Raw genomic sequence first — 23,733 nt, forward strand, 5'->3', positions numbered from 1 at the left:
TTCCTAAGAAAATTCTTTAAAAGAAGTCTCTTAAGAATATTCTTTTCGCAAGACGCTTTGTTTCCGAGAAGAATAAATTTGAAAATTTATCGTACTCACGTACCAGTCCAATTTTTAACTGAACATGTTCAAACTCTATTTGTATTTTATAACGAAGCCTTAAACGGAGAAACTTTCTTCTACATTTTCGACATATTTTCGCACAAAGAATAACCTTCTGTTGATTGTTTGCTCATTGTCAATTGATAATTAACCAAGTGCAAGTATGAAGTAAAAAATTATCGAACTCGATTGCGTCGAGAACGAAGCATCGTACAAATTTCCTTCCTTTTCCGTAAGGAGCCATTTCATGGTTGCTTCTATCTACGTGTTACTCGGCCGCATTCCGTATACAATATAAAATATAATATACAAAATTGCTCTAAAATAAGCATATAACTTCCTCTATCCTTTCTCGTTCAACCAGTATCAGTCAACTTAAAATCCTTCGATACGAAAACAGAGCAAGCCAAGGTATGACGAGATGGCAGGTAACTAGGATAACGTAATAATTTTAGAAGCTGGCCGAGCTATATTTAGCCCAGATTGCCTCGTGTAAAGTGTCTTCTGCGTGCGTGGATTCCCGCTTATCGGACCATGACCGCCTCGGCCTTTTCTTCATCGTTGTTTCTTGCTCTTCCTCCTCGGCTAGCTCGCGCTACTACGCCTTTTCCCTACCCTTTTTACCTCTTTCTACGTCCACCGATACGTTCCTCCTTTTTCGTACCGACCAAGGCAAGGCATTCAGAAAACGAGTTCTACCTTGGTATGATGTGCGTGTTATGGTTCGCGAAGGGTAATCAGCTACCGGATACTTGTCTTAGAAGGATTTCACAGATGGAATTAGATGCGGAATCGGTTGAAAAATCAGTACCGGGGGATCATTACGCGATGGGGGGGAAAATTTGAGGTTAGAATGTCGGCCTTCTCCGAGGGTTTATGGCGCACGGCGCGGTAGTATAGCTCGGGTTAAGTGTGGGGGGTGATCTTGGAAGATGGTATGCGCTGTTGTTCCTTTTTAAGGGAGGATAGGTGAAAATGCTAGCTTCGAAAATAATTTGTGGCAGTTATATCCTAGGGTTACCTTAACATGGTATTTTGTAAATGCGAAACGATAATTCTTTTGTGTGCCAATTTTGATTTTATAAGGAGGCTTCCCACATCATCATAGAGTTGAATAGGTTTATCGTGATATTTGGAAGAAAAGACATAAGAGTAACATTTTCCTCAGCTACAATAGAATTTATTTATCCGATTAAATATATCCTGAAGCAAGCAATAAACTAAAAAAAATTCTTATTGATATTATTAAATATATACTGCAGTACGTAATTCGTTAATAAGAAACACGATCAATGTATATAAACCTATTTCAGTTGAATCTACATAGTCATATAATCCATCAGAATGAAGTTAGGATCCTATATCATCGTTATGTCCTTTTCATTCCTTTCTATACTTTGACAAACTACACCGAGTATAAACGAATGCTGAATGCAACCATACAATCAAAAAACTGTGTAACAGACATCCAAGAATGACACATTATAGGGATAATCGCGATAAAACAAGAACCACAAGGGGAAGAGGAAATTGAAAAACAGAGAGATACGAGCGCGTTAAATTACATTAAAATCGTTTCACAATCACAACACACAGATAACAGATGAAACATGTTTAGAGACGAAAATAATCCCGCGTCTGTCTATCCAAGAATACCGCATTAATCCTCCCCGAGCCTGTCTGATTGCCCGTTCTCTCCGAATAGAAATAAGCTCTTCCTGTTTCTCACAACCGTGAACGTTGAATCAACCCCGAGCCGTGAGAAGAAATACCCAGCATGGAAAAACTAAAAGAAAAAACTGGGGAAAAGAAGGAGAAGAGGAAAAAAATGAGAAGCCACAATTCCGTTTACAAACGAGGAATTTCCATAGATGAAGAAGAAATATATGTGTGGCAAAAACGTGTATCGATTGCCAGTTGTTCGATCTTGAACAGACTGCAATTTCTAAGGCGCTGTATCTTCTTTTTTTGTTGCAATACGATCATCGTTGAGGAAAATTGTTAAAGTACATATACGCCCTCGCATATTTTGACCCATGAACCTAATGAATGCTTGAACATTTTTTACAGAAACACTAATCGACATTTTGTATCATGCCATTTAATTCGTCTATATTATGAAAATTGTCTCTTTACTTCACTTTGGGGTTAAATATACATTTTTCCACGCTCTTCATATAATAATACTAAAATGCTAAAATATTGAGAGAATATTTTCATTGAATCCCCTTTCGGATCTTCAACCCGAATTATTTCGCGTTATTCGCATGAAAGGTATTCTCGATCAACCGAGAAATTAATCTCACCGACAGGATACTTAATATTCGACGGAACATCTTCGACGAAACGTCGTCGGGTTTCATCGAAGTGGGAGGCTGGGAGAAGGCGAGAATCTTCCCTCCTCAGAAGCTGATGTCTCGTCGTTGGGCCCCGTTTCTGCTCGATTATCCGGTAAATTGATGTTCCACGGCACGAGGGACGTAACGAGTGCAATTATCATTGTCAGAAATAACGCGGGGCTGCGTCGCTCGGTTGGCTGGCCTGCTCTCTGCTCGTCACGCTGCCGCAATTTAGCGGCTCTCTCGCTTTCCTCTTCATCCGTCTCTCGCTCGCCTCTTTCTGGCCACCAACAACGAATTAAACGCGCTTTAATGAGACGATTTTCCAGTCACCTTTCGAGACGCGCGGACTCGAGAGAACGGACGCTTAACGAGCGTGCGTGCATGAAGTCGAAAAATAAAGAGGCCATCGAAGAAAAAAGGGACAACCGAAGGAGGCACAGGGTGGATGCAGAGAAAAAAAGAATAAAGTGGATGAAAAGAGAAGAGACAAGAGAGAGGGTCGAGAATCTAAGTTGGAAGCTTCTGGAGAACGTGGAACACCTTGGGACCCCGAAGGGACGATCGACTCCAACGACGGAGGTGAGATTGAAATTAAAATCAATTAGCCTCGGGTAATTGTGTAATCGTTAATCTGTCACGTTAACCGTATCACGTGACAGTAAGGTCCTGTAGTAGTTCACCTTACTCCGGTTAGCGCGGTCTTCGTGACGAATGAGCGAGGTCGATGAAAAAAGGAACAGATATTTAGTCGGCAGGGATGGAAGGACGAAAGTTTTCGAGTCTCTTAGCCCTTCAGGCCTTCGATTAAGATCGATCGAGGATGTTTCGGAACTTGTTACTTGTGGTTGAGGCGAGGAAGCTGATTATTACCGTAGTTCAACTCACTTGTCAGTCGGTCTCAGATCTCAGTGCGAAGTTTTCCTCAGGAAATTCTGACGACTATATGATTATAATCTCTGTACGAGTTTTAGTATTGCTTTATCTTTTTTCATCTTCGAGGTACTTTAAAGTAAGTATACCACTGTCATTAGGATAGTAGCATGAATATATTTAGAGCTCTGATGGTACTTATAAATATTCCTTCCGTAGAATATATATAATATACTCGTATATACCTTCGTATTATACAGATCACGAAGGATGAAACGGAAAAGAAACACCATAATTTTACAAAGCGAAATTTCAATTGGGAAGGGCAGCGAACAGGTATAATATACCTTGCTATATGAACCACATTTAAGTGTTTAGCATAAGAATAGTAATAAAAAGTAAGGATGAAATAATTCGGAATAAAATTCAATTAACAAAGGAAGATGTTGAGAAGATTGGCCTGTGCATAATTTTAGCTTTAAACTTATTAAAATAATTTGACCATTCTAGGAATTTTATATAGCAAATTTTAATGGATATCGAAGTAGCCACGTTTTAACATTAATGCTTTAGAATCACAGTTAGTTTAGCTTATTATGAAGTTTATATTAGAGGGGAAAAAAGGATTGATTAACCGATACTTGCACTTCTAACACGTGTTTGAATCCTAATCGCTGCATTACCAATTTGTCAGTGCCTTTATAAATGTATGGCATTCTTATGGTTTGATAATTGCCTGCGTGACAAATGAGATACAACGGTTTCACAGATACGATTTGATAATGACAATTTCAATCCTACGATTAATCACGATGGAATGTTTAAAATATACGTCCTGAATTTCCAATCATTATTAAGTAAACAACCTTGAATTACAGTTATTAAATCGTAATTATTAAACTGAGGAATTAATTACATTACAATCACTTCATTTCACTTCTTATATCTTCGCCACAACTGTCAACTAGTCGCCATATAGGAATCTCTACTTAGCAACATATCACATTTGTCATCGGCACCTAAAAACTTATTTTTATCCAACATTAATTGATTCGATTTGTCTATATATAACTATATACACAAATACTCGTATAATAATAATTATAACAGTATATTTTCGCATACTTTATGCACTATACATAATCTGTATACGTTTAAGTTCCTCATAAACGTATAAATATCCACAGTCTACTTATTCAAAATAAAAAATGTGTTCTTAAGGTTTTTAGATGGAAGTAAAAGTTATTTGTAAATACTCATAAAAGAAAGGCCGATTCTTTTTCGTCAATATTATTCACTTTCAAACATTGCATAAGATATAAGAAGAGGTTCGATTAATGGATCCCTCAATACACAGCGTTCACTCTTCATAGAAACTAGCTCGATGCGCTATAAGCGTAACGCACGTAATCGTGATCAAGCACTCGGAAACGCGTAAAGTACGACGTCCGTGCGCGGTACTTGCTCAAATCCCCACGGTGTCCTTAAGCAGAAACGTGAGAAACAGGAATTGTCAGGATACACTTTATCGTCTGGAGAGCAATCCATGGTTCGTAGTTATCACGAAGAAATGATTGTCGTTGTACTTCCTGGCATTGCTGATCACTCGTTCTAAACGACTACACGCAACGCTGTCGAAGCTGTGCTGATACAATTTCAGATATAATCGAACAACTTTTCGCATACATACGTACTTTTACTACACATAGCTTTAATATATCTAATTGTAAGTGATAGTATATCCGTTCTTTACTATTACTTCTTTTATGATTAAGTATTCCTTTGATAGTCAAAAATGAGTGTACACCTTGAAAGTACGACATTTACTCAAAAACTCTAACACATATATTGGTAATAAACTGAATATTGATTGAGAAGATGTAAAATATGTATGAATACAAATTAGTTGTAAAAACACATAGGTAAATCTCTAGGCAAGTCAATGTTATACCTCGTTTTTGTAAGTATGTATACTTACATTTGTCTCTCACGTGAGAATTCTTCTAATAGGTTGTCCAGAAAGTTTCTTTCGTTTTATGAGGAAATAATAAACGCACAACGTTTTTTGTTTTATATTATTTTGTCGAATTACGTACGATCCACCTTGTTCTGTTCAGATAAATACCGCGACATTTCACAGACTTGGTTTCACGTTTGTATGAATGTGCACTGTTGTAAAAATCACGTTTGCGAAAGAAAGACACTTTCCGGACAACCTAATACTTTCTGCGCGCATGCTTATTCTACTGTGCCAAATAATTCACTTTCGTCGCCATAAAAATATTGTTACCGAAAGAAAAATTCACGCTTGTCGCTTTTCATCGGAATTAATATGAAAAGAAGACGATTAACACCTTCCAACAGCGAAAGGATGTTGGCGGCACGAAAGGAATGGTAAATGCAAGAAAGAGACTATCCAGCGAAATCCCATAGCCGTGGCGGCTAGCCTTAACGCAGGATGGTTCTTCGCATCCCCGTTAAAACGGCTCGTTTACGGACTTATCGAAGCCGGTTTATGAGGCGTCCGAATCGATTTTTTTTCCAGCAGCGACGGCGCATAATCATTACATCGGACACGCTGGTTTAACCAGTCCCGATAACATCTTTCCCATGCTAAATATACCACAGTGTCGGCTAAATCCGTATCGCGGATTTGAAACACTGAATCGTGCCGTTCGGTCGGTCGCGAAAACCGGGTCTCCTTCCCTGGTCCTCCTATGGTGACCGCGTTGCAATTCATTTCAAAGTCTTGTTTCACTCGCTCCATAAATTCCGCGGTGGATGCGGTTTCTTATAATTATTTCGTTAAACATTAATGGCCAGTTTGTCAAAGGTGTGGTATGTATGTCGGGTTAGAAGAATAAGCGGAAAACTATGGAATGTTTGAGTAAACAGGGTTAATATCTTTAACCCCCTTTCCTATTGTTTCTAGATGAATTAAGAAAATTAGCCAACTAAAATATAGTATGACTATAAAATTATAAATTTAGTGAAATATTGTACAATATGTGATGATAGGAAAGAAAACAGTGAATATGAGAAAAATTCTGGAAAATTGCAATTGGTCGGAACGGCGAAGAAAAGTTTGTTACATTTTACAAAATTTTTTGTTTGAGCCTATAATGAAAATTTAAACAATATTTTTTTTGGACTTATATATAGTTATACAGGGTGGTTGGTAACTGGTGGTACAAGCGGAAAGGGGGTGATCCTACGCGAAAAAAGAAATCGGAAATGTGGAATAAAAATTTTTAGTTTGAGGCTTTGTTTCCGAGAAAATCGACTTTGAATTTTCGTTCGGTACGTGTGCGGTACGTTATAACGGATCTCACTATAGATCGTTGTCTCGATGGAAAAATTAAAAAAAAAAAATTAAAAAAAAATTTTTATTCTATATTTTCGACTTCTTTTTTCGCGTAGAATCACCCCCTTTCCGCTTGTACCACCAGTTACCAACCACCCAGTATATGCACACTGAAAATTTCATAGAAATTGGTTAATGTTGCTACGAGCTATAAACGGTTAAAAATAGTGAAAATCGCAATTTTCCACAACTTTCGACCCATACTAAATCTAAAGTATCTTCCATCTTTTAACGCCTATTGTATGTTTCTGTATCAATCGATTTCGGTGAAATTTTCACCGTATAAGGTAGCTGGTACAAATCTACAAAACGTACTGCTTAAATCATCATTACAGACTCGAATAAAGAAGGTGCAAAAAGTGAACTTTACTATCTTCTTTGTGATTCCGACTACTTGCAATTTTTTCAAAACCTTCTTACGCGTCATCTAGTAAATTAATCCTCTTTTCCTTTGAAAATAACTCAAGTTTTTTGGTCCAAATTTAAAAAAATGATTCCGTTTTACAGTGTGTTCGAACATTAACGTGATTGACTATATACAAACATACCTATACATATATATTTCAAATAATATATTTACAGAGAGCTAATTAGCTGTTTCATAAAATAGGAAAAACCTTGAAGATCCTTAAATACATAATTTATTAAAAATACTTTTTCTCTTAAAAATATGAACACCATATAGTACCAAAAGAAGAATTTACTTCTACACATAAATTACACCTTTCCTTTATTATTCATTCACAAAAGAAATTGTAAATCTTCTTTAAATACATCTGGGTATACTGTCAAAAATGCAGATTAAAACCCTTCCTGTCTTTCTTTTCAAAAAAAAGCTAAAAAATATCATTCGTTCTTAATACGACATTGAATAGATATCCTTTTGAAAAGATAAATACCTTTAAGATACATATTATCCGCGTGAGTCAGCTATCTGTGCCGCGATAATCCGCGCGGAGCTTTAAATATCGAGCATTCAACTTCTCTCGCCGCTAATTAATGCGGCACGCGATTACGCGCGTATTGTGGTGATCTGATTCGCCTGCACAGATGCCTGTTGGGAGCCCCGCTCTCTTACGTTCGCGGAATCGCCGTCGAATGTAACGTACAAGATTAATGCGCTCACGGTAATGCGATGAATTAGCCGTGCAAGATTAATCGCGGTCGAGCTCGGACGATGAATTATCCGCGATTCGAAAAATCAATAAGGCTGGCTGCTGGTAATTAATTTGGCGGAACCGCGGTTAATCGCGATGGAAGGTTATGGAGTGAACGATGAAAAGTCACCTTATCAAAGTGTAATGGCGGCCGAGTATGCGGGTATCGCGACAGAGACGTACGAATCAGACGTGGATGGGTACGTGTTAATTGGTGTTAACGTTTTCATTTGTCCACCCGCTGTGTTGATAACTGCTAAATTATGTCGTTTGAATCGCTGATGGATGTTGCGTAGACATACAACGAATATAAATGAACGAAGCTTTTGGTTACTTATGGGTTTGATAGAAGATCGTCGAGGATGTTAGAGGGATGGATTAATTTATTGAGTGATTAGTACGTTTATAAGAATAATACGATTGTTGACGTAGAGGTATCAATAGTTTAGATTTAGATTCGTTTTGCTTTTTGATGAAAGAATCGATATAGAGTAGATCGTTCCAGAATAGAGAGATAAAAATGTCTGGAAATTTTTAGATACAAGAACGACAACAGAAACTTGTCAGTTTATTTCAATATTTAAGACAGATTCATTGGGAATAAATTTTGAAATTCCTCGCAACTATAAAGGATTGAAGTAAAGTATATTTCTATCGAAGATTAAAAATCAGTGATTTATTATTAATATTTGCAACTATTAATATCAGAGGATAGAGCATTAAGATTCCCTCGGGTGCTGGTAGTTAAACCGTCGTTTCTTGGGCACAGTAAAGTATCAATTAAGGAACGTTCCTCTTTAACGAACCATCTTCCGTTAACGTTCGTTTTTAATTGCATCGTTCTGGTTCTAGGCAATTAAGGAAATCCTCCTGATAAAGGACACATTTAGAAAACGACTCATTCCAACAGAGCATTAAGTTTACTGATGGCTCTCGTTACAAGCTGGAATAAAAAAAGTGTTTACCCTTTTTATCCAGTAATTGTTTAATGGTTCGGCATAAATAATCCACATCCCGACCGGGTAAATAAAATCTCATTTCATATTGATATATCTTTCCAATACGTTTTACTATGTCTAGTATATCGAGCACCGCAGCAACGAGACAGGTTGAAAAGAGCAATTTAACTCATTCATTGATCGTTAAATTTTATATGTTTGAGAGTTGCAAGGAAGATATGGGTCATTTATTCGACAGCCGTTCGATTTCGAGATTGTATTTCTGTAAATTGAACGATGCATTTATGCTCAAGCATCATTTGGCTAATTAATTGTTTACTTTCGTATTCATAATAATTGAAATTATACGTAAATTTTCCACAGTTATTAAATAATCAAAAAATATTGATTTCGTTCTGTTGAATTTTCCAATTGACGACACTTTTCCAAAGAACCTAATCTATATCTGAAAATATAGTAGATAGAGTAATATTTATAGATAGATAGAGTAATACTTATGAAAATGAAAGTTTTAAATAATTCATTAATATCTGTACTCTCATAGAACCTTTGTTCTTCCATTTATGTAGAAATTGCTGAATTTCATGCATCATGTATTTCAAATGTATTTAAATAATTGAATAGTTATTTCTCAGTTAACAATTTTACTTTCGATTACTTCTCTCTTTCCATAAGGGAGTATTCTAGGCTAGAACTTCCAAGAAAAATTTACATGTTCTGAAAATGTAAGTTCCTAAAACTATGTCTACAAGAAGATCTTTTCTAATTCGTTAAAATAATGGAATTATCAAGGTTTGAATGCGTTTTTATCCCTTCATCCCCTCTCATATTCTACACAAAATAAGCCTAAAAAGCACCATTCTACGCTAGAATATCTCTACAATATTACTATGACTTTTATCATAAATACTACATGCAATGCATAGAATTATAGATTACAGCGCATGTTATCAAAGAACAGTAAGAAATCATAACAAACGATGACATGTTCTGCATGTACATCTCAAACACCTTTTAAGGCTTCGCTACTTATAGAAACACCTGTTGCGCGCTCGAGGGAACATGTTTGACATATGTAGCAATCCATCAAATACTAATATTCCATTACGTCGTCTAATTACCATCAACATGACTCTAGAACGCGCAACTATCTTCTTCGGAGTTCGCAGCATGTTCGGTTCACTCGGTTGATGGACTAGCTTCGCCATCGACGTAAGTCGAGATTGAAAGGTGCACAAAATTATAATCCCGTTGGTATATACGATCTATACGTTCGGCCCGTTAGATATTACGAGCCTTGTTGAATTTGACAAAGACAAGGTGAAGGTGAAAGAACGGGAGGGAAGGATAAAGAGAGCGAGAGGAGGGACACGCTGGCCGCTCCGTTAGATCGGATCTAGGTCGTTACGCGCATTTCTAAAACGATTTGACATTAGGAGCAGCGTTCGAGATGCGCTCGACCTTCATACTAATCTTGACCTCGAACCTCCGAATTTTTCGCGAGAACACCGTGTGTCCGTAAGAACGTGGGTACTTTGAAAATCGAGAAGGAATAGTTGGAATTAATCGGATAGTTAGCATGTGAACTGTGATGGAATCACAGACGAAAGTATTTGAACATTTATCATAGAAGTCGATTTTTGTGTTTGCACAGAATGTTATATTAAGCTGGACATTTCTCAACTATTTGTAGATACGGAGTTTTTAACATTTTTTCTTTTTTTTTTTTTTTTTTGATCGATAATTTGAGTTAAGTAATTAATGTTTTAAACTCGAATTATTTTACGCAATGCTCAACTTCCAATTTTCCACGCTCCAAAAATTAGCAGTATGTAATTAAAAGAATAGTTTCATTATTTTCTGGTCTTTCATACAAAAAATCTTTGTTATTATCAATTCCTTGTTATTGTTCTCACTGGTACATTACAAAAATCCTTGCAAATAATCCTTGTTAAGCATTATAATTATATGATATCAAGTTTGTATTTCCACAATTTCTTTATATTAACGGTAAGATATATTATTTGCCTAATAACGTTACATTCTACAAACAATTGGAGACAGATAGAGAGATAACTAACTGTACGACAGACCAAACAATACGAGGACAAAGTAATCCTCACGTTTCGATCGTTAGAGGATCGTTCTAATTGCAAGACGTTGATTCGTAGTACCGTTTCGGTAAGAACAGAAAATGACGCTCATCAGGAGCAACGGAATTCAGATCGTTAGACAGACGACGTAGAGGAGACGTAGTACAGATCGACGGTGATAAGTGCGCTGACGTTTCAGTACACTCTACTCGGGAGTAAACAAAGGAGAGTTCTCACACAGAATATGACAATGAACCTGAGAGCCCTTAGGTAACATTAACAGACTCCAGACGCGACAAAGACGCCTCGCATAGACGTGATCTCGTAATTATGCGCGGCCCGTAGACAAACTGTCTCCCTCTTCGCAGTTTTTATTCTGCTTCCCTCTTGTTTATTCCGTTTCAGGCGAGCAATCGTCGATTATGAGTCATTAATAGTAACTTTTAAATATTTCTTTTAATATTTTCCATTTAGGAATTGTTGCCTTTTATTTTAGTTACTTGAAATGTTTGTTACCTCTTTCCTTTTTCTGATTGATTTTAGTTTATTTTAGTTGACCTTGTGAACGTCATCAAAAATAAAAATGACGAAACCTCATAAATAATTCGAAAAGTCGAAATCTCATAAATAATTAGAATATTTATCTCACACTGTTTCTTCCTTTCAAACGAAATCCTTGCGTCATCTCAAAAATTCCTTTTAAGGAAAGAAACATTTGCATACTCGATCCAGATGAATAGATGCTAATTTTCTACATACCTGCATAATTTTTCCGTTTCATGTTAGTGATTATACAGTTTACGACCTCGCTGTATTTCTTCCAACAATACTGTCTCGATTCTTGTCCAATAACCCAATAAGCAACAGTGAAAAGAGGTGACCAACAGAGTGGAACTGGGCCAAGAAAAGATGGTGGACAGAAGAGGAGGGCACGTATCATTCGCAATTCTCGGTAGCCGGTGTCGGTAAACAATCTGATCCCAGGACAACGGTTCGGAAGCATCGGTTGACAGTAAAATATCAGCAGGTACCAGTCAGTATGGCCGCGATACGATCGAGAGAGGAGGCAGGTATATAAGCGTGGTAGAGCTCGGGCGCTCCTATCCTGGCAACAGTCCTCGGGGTACTGTTAGCCACCGATGAATGATAACCATATCGCGATATGCGTCGCCGATACAATGGAGAGTAAACGGGCGAATGTATCGGATAGAGGAGGGCCTGGACCTCTCGCACGAGCCTGCGTTTCTGAAATAGAAGAACTATGTGATCGATAATTCACGGAACAGGAATAGACGCCGCTGTCGCCGGCTCGATTCGCTGCCCTCGTGATCGAGAGTGCTAGCTTCGAGTCTGTTACCTAAATGGAGATGTTTCTGTATTTTTAGGAAATATAAAGGCACGAAAATGAACAAAATAGAGGTGTTTTTGGAAAATTAATGTGAACTTCAATGAATTTTTATTTGTTGAAATACTGAAACGAATATGGAAGTAAAAAAAATATAGTAAGATCTTTATGTTGAACATTTATATGTGTTTGATATACCTTGGTGTATAGGTAGACGCATGTCTCAAAATTTATACATCTTGTAAATTACGTAATACAATTTGTTAGAAGCGGATGAGACAGTAAGATTTAGTCACGATTTTTTAACTACGACGCTCTATGGGCAATTTTATCTAACGTTGAATCTCTGAAACACACGAACTAATGAACAGTATATCTCTTAGTATTTTTATAAAATTGCTTCATCTTGATGTTATTTTTATTATTAACTGTTAACGTAGACACAAACACACAATTGAAGTTAATATATTTAAAATTTACTCTCAAAATATTTTCGAATTTTTTTCAATTACTACTGCAAAGGATAATTAGTGTAGCGCACTATCTACTATATATATACGTTGTTCCTCGATATCTTCCTCGAAAAGAAGAAACGTAAAAGTCAACAACCTCGAAATAAACTCCATACTAATTGAATTAAAAGATAAACCAGTGCGATAAAAAACAATTCCACCAATAAACCAGCTACCACTGAAATATTTTTACCGCACACCTGAACCACTCGATGAGCCAGTAGCAATTTTCCAATGAACGCCCAACGAAATGTTCCCGCAGGATTAACCAGCAACGTTTGTCTCCCCATTCCCATCCTTCCCTCTTCTTCCTTCAGTTCGTTACTCTAAATTTACGAGATTGTAACAACAAGCCTTAATTAACCGCGGTGCTCGTGGCTCTCGAGTTCGCTGATAATTGAACTCGTACTTCCAGGTGAAGTGTTTCCGGTGCCTTCAACTCATTCTTCGACCATCACCCGAAACATTTTCTTTTTCTTTTCTTCCACCGTTAGAATTTCTACACAATAGAAATAGTCCGATAATATAATTAAGTATGATGTGCCTATTTTTCTTAATTTTTCGGCTTTTACGTCAGTTGATAGGTAAAAAGAAATATTTTTACATAAAATAGTTGCAGAAGAAAGTAACTCGATAGATTCGAATATACAAGCCTTTTACAGATAAACGGTGATAAGTCCACAATGTTTCATAAGAAATGAATAATTTTAGTTTAGCTGTCCTGTTAATTTAATTTAACTAATATTAGTTCGCATAAGTAAGGTTACTAATGTTTTTAATAGAAAGATGGTTTTCATATGAATTTGGTTAAGACCATGTTGAATTTTAAAATTGTTCTTCTACGAACGAAATAAAATGTGATTCATCGTGTTCGTGATTATAGTATGATAGTGAATATTAATCACGACCACAGATATCGTGTTTATTCTAATTTCGTGCTTCAACATCTTCCCTCTTTCATCTCTTTTTTTGTCTAAAATTTTCCGCCTCAACCTATCGACAAGCTGCTTTTCAACCTTTCTCGAACATCAAACGAACGAACCTGTCCGCTTCCTGGAGCTCCTCTCGGTTAGAAGTTCGTCATCCGGCGCGATGTCAATGTCCTGGCTGTGTTTCATCACGTTTGGGAATCCGGCATGTACCACGCGACCCGCTCTCTGTTTGTTCTTTGTACACCTCAAGAGGAAAGACAGCGCGCTCCTTGTGACGCTCAAACTGTATATATACCGATGCTTCTTTCTGCCTTGTTTCGTGGATCCGGGAAATTGATGTTCAACTACATTAAAAATGTTAAGAAGATTTCACAAAAAAGTCGCAATTTTTAGAACAGTTAATAGATTGCGGATTTCCATGCATTTATGGAAAATTTGAAGATGCAAAAATGTACAGAGTACAGGTTATTACCTGCATATTATTATTTGCAGGTAATAAGGTATTTTGCAGGTATTATATTATTTATATTATTATTTGCATATTTGCAAGGACATAAAATATTCGAAATGTGATACTCATTATAATACTTAGTAAATAATTTAGTAGCATAAAAGTATGAGTTCACATAAACAATCTAGATGTTTGTTTTACGTCGTGTCAGTCTTAATAGACAGTAATTAAAAAGAGAAGAAGACTGGAAAAGTTCGTCTGATCCTTTTTGGACTGAATAAGATTAAAGATCTTGTATGGATAATAAAATATTTATATTACTTTTTAATTTTATTGATCTTTTTTTAAACAAGCGAGATTGGTAGTTTTATACTTTTAGATGTTTTTGGATAGCGCCTTAGATAACATTAGATTTTGTGATAAATACAATATGTGTATAGAGATAAAAAGAGAAGAGAAAAATAGATACGACTGTAATTTGCTCTCACTTTGTTCTGAAATACCAGAGAACCGAGAGACGAGGAACTTCGATACAATTTCCACTTCCTTACAGAATCTTGGAGGCGAAATTAAGTAATTTACAGAAGTACCTGCTATTCCGACCAATCACAGGTTTTCCCCGAGAACATCTAGGCCAGTCATAAACCACCGTTTCTACCTGTTTTCGCCTGAAGCGTCGAAGGTGAAGAATCTTTAACGAGTCCCTTGTCTTTTACCTATAACCAGTAATATACCATCGCCTATAGCCTTCGAAGAAAGAAACTAGACAAAACAAGAAAAGGGAAAGCTAAGAGGCAGTATCAAGCGATATTCCGAATTCAATTCCACGAAATCTACGCGCGAATCTATCTTACGCGCACGATAAAAATATATCTTGCATCAAAAAAATAGAGAACTTCCTTTCTTCCCATCTTTGTATTATGAAACAGTTATGAATCTAATATTATTACAATACAATATAAAAAAAATGTTCCACGAAAAACTAATTCTTCTTTATTATATATCACTGTCTCCATTATGTATATCTTTTATTTTCTATCTTTATATATAAATAGAATTGTAGATTTACGAAATAGTCACGAAGAAATCGTTTTATTACAAAATATGCTACGAGATACATTATACATTAGTAAGATACGTATAAAATAATTATTTCCATGAGAAAAATAATTTTTTTTCGCCGTATATCTAACACCTTTCTTATTTTTACTTATATTTATTGAAAGGTATCCTATCCGTTAAGGAATAAACAAATTTTTTTCAGAAGAATGATAATTTTTCTATATCATACGTACGTTCGCGCCCTATTTTTCGAGTGAAGTTCCTGCTGACTTACAAAGTGGCCTGAAAGAATCGTGTCTCGTGTCAGAAAAAGCGATTGACGCGCGAGACGAATCTCCTTTTTCCGTTTCCTCAGCGCGGCGGGTTGCTCCACGTCGTGAACAATTCCATCGACGAGGACGTCTCGTAGCCCGGTTTTTGCTAGTTTTCTAGATTAATAGCGAGCACAGTCTCGACGATGTCTGCGGTGTTTTTTCATCGATGAACCATGTGCACCATGGTCGCGTGAAATCACCACTGTAGTGAGAATAATGGCGACGTATGAACGGCAGGTGCGATGAAAGAACGATCGATGAAAAGTAGCAAGTTCTTTCGATGGTTTTTGCTCTGTACGGTATAACTCATCAATAAAAGTTCATCAACGGGGCCTCATCAATGGCGCGAAATTGAACGAGCCGGCGACTCGATAATGGCTAAAGTTGGCTACTATGTAGCTTGTATGCTTGTACTACGCTGGTTTATAAGATATAAGAAGCTTGATGGATGTTAAAAGCTGAATATGCATAACGAGTCATGACTGCGTAGGTTAATAGAATGTTTTAATAGTTTTAATTCCAATTTTATATAGTACGTAATATCGTGGGATTGTTCGTGTTACTTAAGAGGATAGTTGCATCTACTGGCAAAGTCGAAATTTCTGTTCTGACATTTGTTTGGGATACTTTCTTATTCGAAAGTACAACATTCTGAAATATTTACGCTGGAAATATTGGAATATCACAGTTTTTAAATATTTGTATAAAAGTTTATATCAAGATTTCTTTATTGTAAAGAAAAATATTTCAAAAATCTGTAAGATAAATTTCACTGAAATTTTGTAGAATTATGCTGCGCGAAATTATCCAACTCTTATTACATTTTTTACGTTCATCATAGAAAATCACAAAGGAACCAGTATATTTTAAGCTAATTACGACAAATAATAGATCTTTTTATTTAATTTAAAAATCACATTTCTATCATTTTTATCCTAAAAATACCAACTTCAGTATTATCTTTTAATTTCTTGTAACGAAATTTAGCTGATTTCTGAGCTTAAATAGATTTTCTCAAAAATCCTTGCATAAGTAAATTCTTTATAGATGATCACATTTAGTACTTCGACCAGAAAAATATTCGAGCAATTTCTGTTTGATAATAGGTAGCTAGAGTGCTTCTAGGTAAGTTAACTTTTCAAGAGAAGGACAAAAACGATTATCTAAATATTCTAGGAGAACGAATAGGTTTTGATGAAGTTTTAATATAGATAATGGAGTTTTAAATATTTGATCTAACTTCCGAATGTTTGATTTTACTGGGTCGTATTTAGAATTCATAAATGTCTATATAATTTAGAACTCGGGTTTCTGTGCAAGATTTTGCAAATATGTATATTGAAATGTATATTCACTACATTTGATGTATTTTGCCCTGATATTTGTATTTCACCCTGATGTAATGTTTGACTTTTATTAACGTTTAATTGCTTTATTCAATCGACGTTTACTTAATATCGAAAGTGACACAAGGACTTCTCGGTACTCCTAATATCTGTGCGTAATTTTCCTATTTCTCCTTTTTTTTTTTTTAGAAGCGTAAGACACGTCACCCGCCAATTTATTTGACATTATAAACCATTCTTTGTAATAATAATAACGATATTTTTAATTTTATATACGATTCCAATTTTTAAACTTTTCTGATTACAAATACATTTTTTTAAATCAATTGACTTGGTGAAACACGATTGAATTAAACATCTTATACGTTACAGTCTAATAATAACATCTTACAAGTAATCTAATAATATCTATAACATTTAGTTACAATCAAATAATGATATCTCACAATTTCTATAGAAATTCATTAATCGTAGAAAAGAATGAATTGAAACTTGGAACGAAAAAAATCGTACGTGTTGTTCACACGTAGTCATTTATGCAGGAAAAAGCCAATATTTACAAGAACATGTGGGCCATGGCCCACTCGTCCTCGAAATTCCCTTTAAACATCGTCAATCGAGCATCGTAAAAAGCAAAACTCATAATCCGACCATGACAAGACGATTCTTTTTTTTATTCGCAATCATTCCACGAATTGAACAATGTTGAAATAATGGTATGACGAAATCATTAAAAGTTGGTCAACTGATTGCGTAGAAACCTAAGCAATGAAAGTCCATTAGTTCAATTTATTACTAAAGCTCGAAAAATGTCACAATATTTTAATAGATATAGCTCTCGTTGAAGATTATTTCTATTTAATAATTATTACGTTTTTAGAAATTATTATCAAGTTTAGAAAAATTAATTTCTTAGACAAATTTACTGGAATTTAATTTATCAGTTACAATATTTTCGTATATTTTACTAAAGCACAATCATAATTTACATAAATTTTTACATAATCCATCCTACATACATAAGTAACATTTTGCTCATTAAAATTCGTTTTAAGTTACAGTTATCATTCCGAAAATTGTTATAGGCGAAGTAAAACAAATGTCGATATTCAATTTTCGAAACAGACAGAAAGTGAACAGATATGAAATTTGGATAAAATATCGCATTTTTACGAATTGCTGGTATCAAAAGGTGCATACTACAATATATGGCAACGAAAGCTAGACTAGTTCAATAATTTAAAAAAAAAACTCATTGCGATGGATTGAGTTTTCAATCCGTGCGAAATCGGTTACATTACGACATCTACGTTAAGCATCGCGTCGTATCATACAGTACTCCGTTTCCTGCGAAAAGGTTAAAAAGGAACTGCGAAAATTTAGCTATCTGGCATCGCAACGCGACATCGTGCCGGTTTATCGGTTACAGGTTACGTTATTTGCGATGCGAAAGTCCAGCTATATCGATAAAAATCCGCGGGGTAATTGGTTCCGGACGACCGGCGATCGTAATTACCGGATGATTGAGGTGAGGCGTGGCAAGGTGAGGCAAGGGGAGGCGAGGCGAGGTCTTGGCAGGTCGTAAAGAGCAGTTTGCGGGACGCGTGTGTTGCGCACGCATGTTGTACGATCGATCGTCTTCGATAACATCCGATCTTGCGGCTAAGAGAAGCAACGTCGACTTGTAGAACCTGAATCGGTGAAAGATGATCGAGAAACGAGCGGTTTTCGGCATAGCAATGGGGTCCATTTATGGGTTTTCAGCCAGGATCTCGTTGTCGCAGGAAACCGACCGTTTTACGATGTTGTCTAGGATCGTAGGAAGGGCTGACCGACCGACCACGTTTTGTTTCGTCTTGGATGGATGACTGGCTATCGAGACACGTAGATCGATCGTCCGTTAAGTATAATGTACGCGACGTTGTTACGGTTGAGGTTTGGAGCGGTTGTTAGATCGGCAGGAAGCTTGAATGGGTCCGCGGACGGTTTTCATGGCCGAGGAAAGTATGCGATACTTGCTAATCGCGATTTTTGACCGGCCGGTTTCCGATGCAGTTTTCGAGACGCTGCCAATTGGACGAGCAAGTTGAACGGAAGATCGAGAGAAGAGACGGCTGATTGCTCGCTGATGGGAAATAGCGAAACACTTGATCGATGGGAATAGGAGGAAGGGGGTGATGGAGTATCGAATCGGTGGAGATTGTTTAGTTTGAGCGAAAGAAATTCAGTTTGTTAACTTGCTTGAAGAATTAGCTTGGAGAAGTAACTTTTAAATTTTCTGTGATTTTGGATACTGCGAGTTTTTCCAAGTAGTAAATACAATTTTCGAAACTACGTTAAAAATGGACGAAGAATTAAAAATGGAGAACGAATTAAATTGAAGAAAAAATCGTGTAAGTGTCTTTGTGCAATATAATATCTTTGTACAAATCCAATATTTTCAATTTGATTAAAACATTGGAAAAACATAGTTTCTATTGATATGTCCAGAATTTTGATATTAAATGTCCGTTCGTTTCCATAACAAACTGAATCGGATTCTTCATGTCAGTCGTTTTGAAGGACACGTTCAATATTCGTCAAAACGAGAATCAATTCGTCCGTTTGACAGCAGGTCGCAATTTATTGCTGATAAAGAAAGACCACGACACCATTCCAAGCGACAAATATACCAATCCATCAATCAAACGTTTAAATAACGAAGGTACAGGAAAAGAAGAACAATGGGAACGTTCGGATAGAAGGTGCGTTAATCTAATCTGTCTGCTCGAAATGGCTTTGAACTCTGTCTACCGCGTAGTGTACGATATTCATTCGAAAACGATTTTGAATGATTAAATGCCCTATAAAAGATGAAAATTTCGGAAAATATTCCTTAGCTTGAAAATATTTCGAATGCAGTAAAGACAATTTAATAATTAGTAAGAATAATTATACAAATTGGTGAATCTTAAAGGATAGCGTTTTAAATAACATCAGTTTCAAATTATCTTTCTTTAGAAAAAAAGTTTCTTCTTGAAAACTTTTAAAAACGAACAGATTTTTCATGAGCAACTTTATAAATGTATTATCTGTAAACACATAGATATTCTCTGTCCACTAATTACATCCTCTCCTATAACGTTTAATCTCTTCTCCTTTTCTGACAAAAATGTCACGAAAAGAATGGATGCAGATTCGAGGCTACCTAGAAAGCGAAGTCGAAGACAGGATTTCGTTGCTGTCGTTGGATAATCGTCGCAGCGTGAGAACAGCCGGAGGATATCGATAGAATGGATCCTGTGGTTGATGATCACCGATCGGCGATCTCTGTTCGAAGGATCGCGTTCTAAACTCCCTTAAATCGGGTCAACGGCGTTCGCACGAGCGGCGCGGTTGCCGCTGATTCGCGATTCACTGACCTACGCCGATTTACGGGAGTCGCGGCTAACGATCCGGCTGACCTTTGATAATCGCGCTCCCGAGCCTTTCGTCCCCTTTCAGGGTGAAAAGTCAAGTCCCTTGTAGTCGCGGACGAACACCCGGCACCGTTATGCCAATAGACGACAATAAGTCATTATCACGGTGAAATCTCCATTATAGTTGCGCCGCCCGAACATCTGTTGCGCCTTGTTGCCGAACCGCCATGGCTATAATCACGTGTTTGCTTTCGAATCGAGCTTCGATTTTTTTAATTTTCTTGGTCGTTAATAAGATGGTTAATTGATGGTTTGCGCAAGTTTGGAGATTAGAAGTTGAAGTTAAATATATGGTTAGACGTGAAGTATATATAATTAGTTAGACGTTGAATAGTTAAGAGAAAAGTTGAGGAGACTGTGAAGAGAAGTTATTTATTTATTACAGAAAATTTAGTTAGACTTTAGTTAAGTATATTGTTAAAAGTTGATAATAATTAGGTAGATGTTACAGTCCAATTGAATGAAACAGTTAAAGAAAGTTTATTCATATGGATATTAAAGGAATATATTTATAGGGTTTACAGGTACTGATTCGAATGTGTTAATTCAAAAATAATGATTGATTAGCATTTGGTAATGTAATGTGAACTAGGAAAAATAATTTGCCCCATTATTTGTGCAGTTGTCTGCCACTCCTGTGTTCAAAATGTCTGCCCTACATTTCTCGTTTCTATCAAATTTAAATCATCTGCAGGTGTGAAATATGGAATGATTCTGAGAAAAATGAATCCTATTTCAGTAACTAGAAAAGTTGTAGAATTCAGCAGAGAAGAATAACAGTTTTCTTTGGACAACTTTTCTAGCAGATTGAACTACCTCAGCTGCCAACTGATTCTTTCTTCCTCGATCTAATATTCCAAATGGCTGCCGTCTACAGCTCCGTTATCCTGACAAATGCGACCGTTTTCGATCACGTCGAGAACTCTAAGTAATCCAAGGACGCAATGTGCAGGCACGAGAATGAATTATACTTCCGAAGGTAAAGAAAGGAAAAAGAATGGTCATAGAATATCTCGAAGAAACTTTAATAAAAAGGACCATGAACCTTTATTACGTCGTGTGATCACTGCACTGTTTGAATTGTTCATATTCTTCGTAATATTTTAATAAATTTATTATTTTAGTTTAGTATTTTACCAATATTATAAGGAATATAAATAATTAATTAAATAAACTAATAATATAATAATAATAAATAATTAATAAAATAATTAATAGTCATTAAATATACTAACGCATTAAATCTTAAAGGTTTAATTAAAAAGATTGTGTACATATTAACGTAAAACATTATCCGACTAGAAATATGGTAGCACAAAAGATATAAATGTCATAAAAGTGTTTAATGGACGATTAGTTAGCTCCAACACTACTGACAAGCTCTTCGAATGAAATGTTCATCGGCGTGTATCAATAACAAAAGCGACAAGATCATCATTAGCTGGATTCAAATCCTAAGACATCCTGTGTGGATGAATCATCGAGAGATATACATCAATCATACTTGATATGTGAAAATTTTCGGCGCATATCTACATGAAAGATATTACAATATCTTTCAATTTTTGGCCTACGTGTATCGAAACATATGAATTAAAATATTTATACGTAATAAATCTTATTAATTACGTTGAAGCAATCTATGTTCAATATTCTATGTTAATGTACAATTCTATCTTAAATCCAATCTACGTTAATAATTACGTGTGAAGCAATCTATGTTGCGCAATTCTACGGTAATCTGGGAAATGGTTAATGTGCATCATTAAGTTAAATACGTTTTCAGTTACTATCACAAACAAAATGAACACAGTGAATAATTTTTTTGCGTTTCTAAGTTGAAGGTGCATATGGCATCATAAGACAGTGGCATAATTATCTCTTCTTTTTATCCCCGTCATTTGTCAATTTCACGTGTTGATCTTTGTTGAAAAGTAGAGAAAATTTGTCGACTGGCTTTTCTTGCGTTAGACCGTATTCACACGGAATTGTTCAGAGCGAACGCGTGTAATTTGGAGGTCGTTACCGTGACGGAAGTACCGGTGATAAAGGCGCGATAGGACGGAAATGTGGTACACAAAGAAATTACTGAACTTCAAGGAAATAAAAAATCTTATTTGCCTCAGTCCTGTGTTCTTTCCTTTTCCGGCAGTCATATGACGTCTATTAACGTTAAACTGTTGGCTAGCGTTAAAAAATGTCAAAATTAATAGAAATACGTTTTTCCATTTATATTGAAAATATTTACATCTGGAAAGTTTCTATTAAAATTTGTTTTAGTTTCTAACTGAAAATTTACACTTGCAATAGAACTTCATTTACCTGAACTTACCCAAGTATAAATAGTTTATATAATTGCACCTCATTATTATATAGGAGTTGGCCAATCTTCTCCGCTAATATTTCTCTTTTATATCCCAATAGAAACTCACGTTCAGATAAATAAATTTAACCAGCATGAGTTCAGTTAATCAAACATTACCTACAATTCTGTTCCAATAAATGGTGTCCGATTGTACATCGTTTGCCATTTCAATTTCTCGCTGAAACTTCATTTTAAAGTCTATTTCTCCTAAATATACCACTCTACCTCACCCATACAAAATCATTCGAAATTCGAAACCATCTACACAACATTTTATAGCATGTTTCAGTGGGAACTGAAGGTCGATGTCGGTTTCTGGCGTCGTATCGCGTCGGTTCTTCGTGCCGAGTGACATTTCACAAAACATCGGGCGGAGGCTGTGAATTCTTCCAGCAAATATACGATAACGATTCGAATGACTCGTAATCGTTACAGGAGGACAACGAAATAGGTAGAGAGCAGACCCGTTATCTTTACTGCTCAATCTTTTTCGCAAAACTACGAACTAGAGGGTGGCCATGCAGTCGATAAGAGATAACGGGAGCCAGAATCCAAAGCCGAGCTTTCTGTGGTTTTATTTACCGAGTCAATGCTCCAGCATGGGCTATCCTGGAAGCCAGTTTACGTGCATTTCGAGTGCCTCCGTCACATTCCGCGTGATAAACACGGTGTTGAAAGAAGCGTGAAGCCGGAAGTGGCTCGAGAACCAAAGTGGAGGGAAGGAGACAGAGAGGGTGAGGCTCGATCGAGAGTTTACGCGACGGACGCGTTAGGCGGTCGAAGTAATTTAAATTCTTCTGGAACGATAGGAATCGCCGTGACCCGTTCCCGGCTATACGAACGAAGGTACTACGAACGTTAGTCCAACTATTGGAGATGCATTGAGTCATCCGCGGGAATGGGATGATTGTGAGAAGACTGGTAGAGCGCCGGAAGATGCTGCAAGTGGCGTAATGGGTTGATCGAGCGAATTTTTTCAGTTAACGTAAGAAATTTGTGGAATTTTAAGGGGAAGATAAGTATATATTTTAACACGGGCTTTTTGTTTATTATATATATAG

General features: G+C 36.3%; 1 long non-coding RNA gene across 1 annotated transcript; it reads left to right on the forward strand.

Annotated features, from left to right (window-relative positions):
* The first annotated feature begins 2,676 nt into the window (after nucleotides 1-2,676).
* On the forward strand, nucleotides 2,677-23,733 carry LOC117213153. The gene is made up of 3 exons (XR_004488591.1): nucleotides 2,677-3,023; nucleotides 23,108-23,406; nucleotides 23,482-23,733. It is a non-coding gene; the product is annotated as an uncharacterized LOC117213153 (long non-coding RNA).

The sequence above is a fragment of the Bombus bifarius genome, unplaced genomic scaffold, assembly GCF_011952205.1.
Source record: "Bombus bifarius isolate JDL3187 unplaced genomic scaffold, Bbif_JDL3187 scf7180000008504, whole genome shotgun sequence".
In the NCBI taxonomy this organism is placed as follows: domain Eukaryota; kingdom Metazoa; phylum Arthropoda; class Insecta; order Hymenoptera; family Apidae; genus Bombus; species Bombus bifarius.